This window comes from Solanum stenotomum, chromosome 3, assembly GCF_019186545.1.
Source record: "Solanum stenotomum isolate F172 chromosome 3, ASM1918654v1, whole genome shotgun sequence".
In the NCBI taxonomy this organism is placed as follows: Eukaryota; Viridiplantae; Streptophyta; class Magnoliopsida; order Solanales; family Solanaceae; genus Solanum; species Solanum stenotomum.
The window spans coordinates 23,286,745-23,293,581 of record NC_064284.1 but is presented as its reverse complement, the minus strand read 5'-3'; positions in this window follow the sequence as shown (position 1 = coordinate 23,293,581).

The window sequence follows — 6,837 nt, the reverse complement described above, 5'->3', positions numbered from 1 at the left end:
GCCCATTGAACTTGTCACTAAATTTCATTTCACTACTCAAACGACAGCTTGTTTCAATGGAGCATCTAATCACATGATATAGTATTCCTATCACACATTTTTGGTTCAAATTTTGGAAAAAAAAACTATGTGCGTGTGGTAACAAACTCTTATTAGATAATTATGCTAACGACATAAAATATGTCATCTCATTTAGTTATCCACATTCACCCAATTGAAACATGCTTGAGGTTCACCTTTTTTTATATGAGTTGAATACATATAATTAAAGGAGATTACATAATTTATATCCAACATATTTTTGTTATTAATTCAATATTTGTGTCTAGCATAATGTTAAAATGAATATTAGATTACGTACTCTTTTAATATTAGTTGTGATAACTTATATAAGTTATAAGTTATTCTTTAATTTTATAAAAATTAAAAAAAATACTTTCAAAGTGTAATGCATATTATTACTCTTTAATTTATTGTATTTACATGAAATGTTGGACATTGATTTATTGTTGAAGAATATGATTGATTAGTATAAATACAAGTTAACGGTCCTTTTCATATCTAGTACTATTATATAGAAGAGCCATAAAGTGAACGACCAATGACATTTTTTGAAAATCTAATTTCATTTCTAATTAACAAAATATTTATGTTACACAAAGTATCAAAGGAATAAATATTGTCTTATATAAAGTCATGACATTAGAAATGAAGTAAATTTTTAGTTAAAGATATATAGTAGAACAATGTTTGATATTTTAGAACTTTAAATTAAAGTACTTAATTTATTATCTACTATTAAGATTTTTGAGAACAAAAACTAATGTATTGTATTATAATAAATGACTGATATTTTATTAATTTGAGATCTTCACTCTTCAGGAACTAAGCTATATCTATGAAGGAAATAAAATTACTCAAAGTAATAATATATGTATAAGTGAAAGTCCCAACAATGGCTATATAGAAGAAATTTATCAATCTACAAAGAAGGGGTAGAAGAATTATTCAACAGCCCTAAAAACTCATGTATTTCTCTAAATTTAAATATTTAATCAGACACCCCTATTTATAATACTAACAAACTAAATTAAACTAGGATTAGAAAATCTCCTTAACTAATAAATTCTAATTAAATATGATTAAATAAATACCATAAATAATATATCCTAAAAAAACTAAGAAATCTTATTCTTGGTTTATTTCCTACATATGTAAACCTCGTCTTCAACAGCCAAGGATTCTTGCTAAGCGTGCTCAACAGCAGGGATAAAGCTCCGAGCAGCAACACTTTGAGATTGTTCTCAACTTGAGCTCTGATCATTGTTACGACTCAATTTGAAAATTAAGTCTCAAAACCTTTTCATAACTTTGCTTTTTATTAGTTTTGAAAATAATAGAGTCGCCACCTGATTTTAGAAAAATAAGAAACCTTTTAAAAAAAGAATTTCTTTTGAAAGAAAACCTTTTAGATGAACCAGAATTCGGGTAAGAGTTCAAACCTCTAAGGAAGGTTTCAAGCACCTTAAATCACTAACACGAGGTTGACCACCGGATTTGAAAAATTTGGCTAACTTTAAAAGGAAAACTTTAGATTTACTTGAAAAATCTCACTTTTTTTTAGAATAAGAAATATTTTGATACTTATACATTCATGTCTCAAATAATGAATCAATTCAAATGTTAAAGTGCCAAAATATAATTTCAAACTTAACAATTTATCTGAGTTTAAGTTTTTGAGTCAAATAATCGACACAATCACTTAGACGTGAATTTGGAAGCTAAATACTAACTATGAAAGGATATGAATAATTCTCAAGTTAGTCTCGAAGCTTAAGTTGCCTAATTAAAAATGGATTTCAAAATTTTAAATACTTAAAATAAATAAGTAATGAAATTGTGAAAGAGTGACAAATAAAACTCTCCCAATGAATTGGGATACACCACAACTTGCACATTTAGGATTAAACCCCTGACAGTGACATTTTGGAAAATATAGATAATTATATGGATATTTTAGACCTATGTTGTTCTTTGGAAGATGGAAGTATTGTGGACATATAATGTGAAACACTTGATTGATGAACCACTTGTGGACCCCGGCCCCATTTTATTAGAAAATGTTAGCCATGAAAATAGAGAGGAATCTGGTTCAACTTTTAATAAAGGGGATGAACAAAATGGTGGTCCAAACATTTTGGTTGGTGATGAGACCTTATCAGGTGAGGACCCTTTTACTACAACACCTCAAACTACATCTGCTGCTACTAGAGCATCTTCTACAACAACTCCAATCAATACTACAAATATTTTTACTATAGATCCAACTATTACAGATCCTGTTACTATAGATACAACTATTGCAAATCATATGTTACTGCAAATTCAGCTATTGCAGTCCAGCTACTATAGATCCTAACGATATAGATGTAGGTCCAGTTGGATCTGATTTAGTGGAAGAAGATGATTCTGATTACTCAACTGAAGGCAATGTTGATACTGAAGGTGAATTAGTTAGAGATGATGATGAGGGTTATGGTAGTGATGTGCATGAGGAGGTTAGGGAGTTGAGGGCTGAAAATAGGACTCTTCAAAGAAGAAAAAGGAATGAGTGAGTACCAGCTGCCACTGAAGAGGTACCAGTAGCTAAAGCTGGACGAAATTTAGGTTTTGGTGAAATTGAAACATGAAAAATATGTGTTGAATGGAGGTTAGGAGGTGATGAGCCTTACTATCCAAGTTCTAATGCTGACAGTTTTGAAATAGATGAAGATGAGTGTTGTGATGAAGATGAACAATATTTTTGTGTTGACAATTCTGATTTTGGTAGGGTTAATTTACCTAGAAGAGTAAATATATCAAGAAGGAAAAGGGCAAAAAAAAGGAAATTATTCATGACCCTACTGCTAAGAAAGTTGTGTGGCAATTGGGTGTGGTCTTTTCAGATGTGAATGAATTTAGAAGAGTAGTAACTAAATATGTTGTCCAAAGAAGAGTTCAGATAGAGAAGTGGATGAATGAGCCAAAAAGAGTTAGAGTTAGGTGCAAGGATAGTTGTCCATGGCTTTTGTATGTATGTCTTGACAGCACAACAAATGATTTCATGATAAAGACTTACAGTCCAGATTCCAGATCATACTTGTAATGTAACAACCAGAAATTATTTTGTGTAATGCAAAGTACATATCTACAGTCTTTAGACAAAGAATCCTTGAGCAGCTAAGCAAAAGAGTTTTCAAATTGCAAGAGCTAATTAGAAAAAAAGTTTAAAGTTCATGTTGGCAAGAATACTGTTAGGAGGCAAGAGCTAAATTGTTGAAAGATATTATGAGTGATCATATTGTTGAATTTGGAAGAATTCTTGAGTATAAGGATGAATTACTAAGGACCAATCCAGGAACCACTTGTGTTGTTAAACCGGACGAACCTCGTGCACTTGGTAGGCCTATATTTAAGAGCTTTTATATATGTTTTGATTCATTGAAGAAAGAATTCTTAAATTGTAGGAAATGCATAGATTTATATGGTTGTTTCCTTAAAGGGGTTTGTAAATGCCAGTTATTAGTTGATGTTGCCAAGGATGGTAATAACCAGATGCTGCCACTAGCTTGGGCAGTAGTTGAATATGAGTACAAAAATACATGGACATGATTTGTTAAGCTATTAAAAAATGATCCAGGACTAGGAGATGGTGAAAATCTCACATTGATTACACATATGCAAAAGACGTGTGTACTTTTTCATTTTTGATTTATATTTATTGATTTTAATATTGCATATGCTATTATGACATAACTACATCTATTTATAGGGATTGTTTGCAGCAATTCAAGATCGATTCTCTACTGCAGAACATAGAATGTGTGCTAAACACATCTTAGCTAACTATCTAGGCTAAGGACCGGAGAGGCCTTCAAAGAAGACAACAATTTTGGAGGGTTTCCAAAAGTACTTTTGAGGCTCCATTAAGAAAAAATGTGGAGAAGATGAAGTTTTTGGTTTACAAAAAATGATGGATGACTTGATGTACTACAACATAGAGTACTGGTGTAAGATTTACTTCAATACTGGAGTAAAATGTGATTTTGTAGACAATAACATGTATGAGTGTTTTAATGCATGAATATTGGCAACAAGGCACAAGACAATTATTACTATGCTTGAAGAGATCAGAGTGAAGATGATGACAAGGATAGCTAATTTAAGGGAGTTTACATAAATTGAGTGCAGCCTGGAATGCCAAGCTTTAAGATATATCTACTGATGCAACCAAAGTGACAAAATCAGCTACATAACGGGTGATATTGATTTTTAAACCAAGCATTGTAAGCAAGATTAAATGGAAAGGAAAATCAACAATCTCAATAAGAAAACTTCAAGAAATGAGTGAGCAACAAAGAAAAAAACCAAAAGGAAGTAGTTCAAACAGTCCAAGCCAATCCAGGGAGCCATGAAAAATGCAGTATTGCAGCATTGTTTTAAGCCTTTTGTTTTTTTTATGTAGAATATTGATGTATTAGTACCAGACGACTTCTGTTTTTGTTTTTGGTTGTGACTATAGTATTTTCTCTATGTGAGACCTATTTCATAAATGATGTTATATCCATTAAAGGCATTCTACAGTTTTCTCGTTTGTTTGAATAACTAATTTATAATTGCACAATCATCAGTTGAAATCTTCATTGACATAAGTAGAGACATAAATACAAAGCATTACAAGCAAAACATAATTCCTTATTACATCAAAATCTAACATAGGGTACCTTACTGTGCCAAAGCAAAACATAATTCCTTACTATCCCAATTCAACTAGATCAATACTTGATTCACTACTTCGGAATATGTTGTTGATAAACATAGCAACAACATAAATCAAAACACACAAAATGATCTTCCAATAGAACCTACACCATTATTATTGTCGACCACTTGTTCATTGATTTGAGCCTGCCTCCTCAAAACTTCTTCTTCCAACTCTTTGATTTTGTTCACCAATTTTGGAAGAATAAATTTTGATCTTGGGTCAACTTTTTCTTTGTCTCTTCATCGAAAAAAATTACAATTCTTAGACTGAAATATCAAAATAGTACATTAACATCAATTAAATTCAACAAATAATAGATGAGAAGAGAAATCACATATACCATAGTAGGGGCAGGACCAAACCGACTTTCAGGATTTGACTTTGACCAAGAAATTTGCATATGCAGTAAAATTTCATGTTTGCACCGCACTACAACTTTGAGCATTGGGTCTGATTCTTCTATACAAAGCTTATTCAAGCCTGCATTTTTCATTATTTACCCTAACAAAGCAAAAAACAATAAATTTGAAGAACAACTTTTGAACCCTAACTGTGAAATCGAAGAAATTACAAGCCCTAAAGCTTCAAGCTTTTTTGAAATTGAAACTATAGTTGAATGCTTTGACAACTAAATTCAAGTTTTTAGCTGATTTGGGAGAGAATGAAGGAATATACAATTGAAAAGTGAGAAAAAGAGGAAGAAAAAGAGAGTTGATTTTGGGAGAGAATAGGATTATATTGTTGGAGATTAATTATAGCTGATTTGGACTCCCATGTGTACTTTTCTTAAGTTTTTGAAGTTTATTTTATGTTCATATGCGCCTAAAGGAAGTGGTCTCACCTTCTTCGACATGTCAGTAAATAAGGGTGAAATAATAAGTAAAAAATGTTCATGGGGTAATAGGACCCCCGTAAAGTATGAGTGTAGTTGGGAATCTGGCTATAGGTTTGGTGTGTGTGGGGGGGGGGGGGGGGGGGGGGGGGGGGGGGGGGGGGGGGGGGGGGGGGGGGGGGGGGGGTTTGGTCATTTTCTCAACATTTCTTCATTTGATTTGTATTTGTATACGATGGTTCGTATTTGTATATGATGGTGATTTTCTTTGGTTTTTCAATTTTATCATCAGATACATTCAATCTTTTTTTGTATAACTTTTTAAAGTTTGTATAAACGTGTAGTTTTCAAATTTTGTATAATATAATTTATATAATGTAATTTGTATAATATAATTTGTATAATGTTTAAAGTTCATATGTTTATGTTTGTATAAATTTTCGTTATTTTGATTTTTATCATATTTTTATAGTTTCAGAATTTGTATTACTCAATCATACAAAATACATGCAAATTATACAAATGTACCCGCGAATTATACAAACGAGATGTGAATTATATAAACTAATGCCCTTTCTTGCTCGCCTCTCTCCTTCCTCTCCCAATCTCGCTCGCCTCTCTCCTCCGTTTCCCAGTCTCGCTCACCTCTCTCCTCCCGTAACATGTAGCTACGAATCGTAATTAGCAAACTACAGCTATAAAGCTCAATTAAGTTATTTTGAGTAGTTATATGCGAAAATTCCCCTTTACTTTACTTACTCTAAAAATGATATAATAAAATAAATCAAATTTAATTATAGTTTGTTATATTATATTACTTATCGTAACTTTGAGTCATCCCAAATTTTTGTCGTGGACCGATATAATAATTTTGAAATGAAACAATTGAATAAATGTTTAGTTGAAAAATTAATGTATACAATTTAACTTTATATAGAACATAAAATTGACATTATATAAAAATTATTATTTAAAATAGTCAAATTAATCTCATAATCGCTAATATAAGTTTTTGCTCAAGTCATTACAATTAAGAGAAATTTTCCGGAACTTTAAATAGAGGGTAAGAACATCCTATTTTGAATAGTTCAAGGGTAAAATTTGATCATTTTTTCTAATTTTGAAGTAACCATTAGTAAGAAGAGTATTTTGAATTATTTTCCTAGTTTGAGACATAAATTATTTTACAAGTATCACATCC